General features: G+C 32.8%; 1 long non-coding RNA gene across 2 annotated transcripts; it reads left to right on the forward strand.

The window, feature by feature from the left end:
* Nucleotides 1–621: 621 nt before the first annotated feature.
* LOC145123425 (uncharacterized) lies at nt 622–1,619 on the forward strand. 2 transcript variants are annotated; one of them, XR_013715139.1, is made up of 4 exons: nt 622–780; nt 880–910; nt 1,325–1,411; nt 1,501–1,619. It is a non-coding gene; the product is annotated as an uncharacterized LOC145123425 (long non-coding RNA). The 2 variants fall into 2 exon arrangements; XR_013715138.1 differs by lacking the exon at nt 1,501–1,619 and having other exon boundaries at nt 1,325–1,486.
* Nucleotides 1,620–2,145: the final 526 nt, after the last annotated feature.

Here is a 2,145-nt window from a genome sequence, read left to right on the forward strand (position 1 = left end):
CCTAAACCTTCTTTTTCGTCGTTGGTACGCCTAATAGTTTTTTTTAGTAAAACCTAAAATTTTGTTTTCTAATCTAATTTAACAGCAATGAATGTATTGATCTATTTCTGGCGTTTGTTGGAGTTGGATTATCTATGTTTCATCAAATTAAATAAATTATATAAATCAGAAAAAAAAAATTCATAAGATACATTTGAGTTTAAAATTTGGGTTGAAATTTTTTATTCGTTAATGAATTGTTTTAATGAATTGTTGTGAGGACTACACCCGACACCGGTTGTGGGGTACGTATGTTTTTATTTTCAATTCTTTCTGAATGTTTTTTGTTTGATTTAGGATTTTTGAAAATTGTGATTTTTTCTTTTTTGGCATTGTTTTTAGGTAGCAAGTTTTGGTCCTTACCTATGGAAGAGAACCGGGTGGGTACTGGGTCCCGATGACATTTGGTAAAAAAAAAATTATTTTATTTATTAATTCTTGAATTCAATAAAAAAATTTGTATATATATATATATATATATATATATATATATATATATATATATATATATATATATATATATTATAGAATATACATGGGAATGGTTATAAACGGATGAATGGAATGATTGATTCTACAAGGTATCAGAATGTAATGTATATGAATACCGCTTAGGAAGGATTTGTAGTTGGAATTCATTCCTCCAAGTTGTGGCTTATGAATGTTGTTCCTACTTCTGCTGAGGCAAATACTCTTGGAGTTTATTTACGAGTGTGGCCTTATTGGCATATATCACAACTGGTATATAATATACAAATCTTTTAAAACTTGAAATTTATTAATTAAAAGTTGATTATTAAATTAGAAAGGCATTAATTAATTAATAAAATAATATTGCAGGTGTGAAGTCTTTTCCATGAATGCAAAGAAGGTATAGTAAGCACATTGTTTGTATTTAGCTGTTCCATTCAGTTTGAGATTATAGACATTAAAAAAAAAGATAATAAAATATCATGATTTATGATCATGGGTTTTTGCATGAAAGTGTTCTTAAATGTATTTTTTTTGGAAAGGGAACTTCCCTAACGAGGGTTTCCGGGCCAGCTTTCGCGCACCGACTAATCCCCCCGCTGCAAACATGAGGCTTTGCCTCATGCCCTGGAGTCACTGCAGGCGAACCTCCATGGCCAGAAGGGCTGAGTAGTGTCAGGATTTGAACATGAGTCAATAGGTTATCCACCATATCTTCCACATGCCTTACCAAGTCACCACAACCCAAGTGGTTGTTCTTAAATGTATTAAGGTTGTGAGCATGGGTTTTACTATCATTCACCCCCAACCACAGGTCCAAGTGATGCTTCAACATCACTCCCTAAAGAAGGTGGTTCTACTACAATTGACTTAATTACCTCTAAACAAATGGCCAGTGAAGGTGTGTTAACTTTTTCTCCCTTGTGATGATGGCTGCCTTGGTGGTTTTCTGATATGTTTACGGTTGCTCATCTGCTCTTCATTCAACAGACGAGATCTACACATTTTTGTGTGGAATGAATCTTACAAGTGGAGAATTCAGTATCATATGAATTTTTAGCGTTGGAGAAATTGATAGCTGCATGGGATTTCGGTCTTAGTCTTAGATAATGATGTGACTTAATTTCATTGTGGAAAGTTGAACAGGATAGGAAGATGGATGGGGCTGTTAACACCTGCTGTATAATCTCTTTCAGTTTAGCAATGTACATTCTTTTTTATTATTATTTTTTACAGCATACTACAACACTTTGATATCTTTTCTTATTAACACTTTGTCCTGTGAAATTTCTATCCAATTATTGGATTGTATTTTCAAAATTTTCTTATTATAACATTTACACGTTTGTAAATGGAGAAATCTCCTACAATGGCAACGTATTTTATTGTGGCTAACAACTTAGGCAATGTACTTACTTTGACGCAAAAGCAACACCTTCTGCCCCCCGCAACGCGGGGGGGAAACTTTCTAGTTATACATTAAAAATGTTTCATTTTTCTCGTTAAACACTTCAATTACCATTAAAAGATATACCTATGGAACATCACATATTCTATTATAATTGAGTTTAATTCATTAAATCTTAGTTGTGTATCCATGCAATGCATCGTGACACAACTTTTAATGGTGGTGGT

The sequence above is a fragment of the Lactuca virosa genome, chromosome 7, assembly GCF_052849685.1.
Source record: "Lactuca virosa cultivar CGN04683 chromosome 7, Lactuca_virosa_CGN04683_v6, whole genome shotgun sequence".
Classification (NCBI taxonomy): domain Eukaryota; kingdom Viridiplantae; phylum Streptophyta; class Magnoliopsida; order Asterales; family Asteraceae; genus Lactuca; species Lactuca virosa.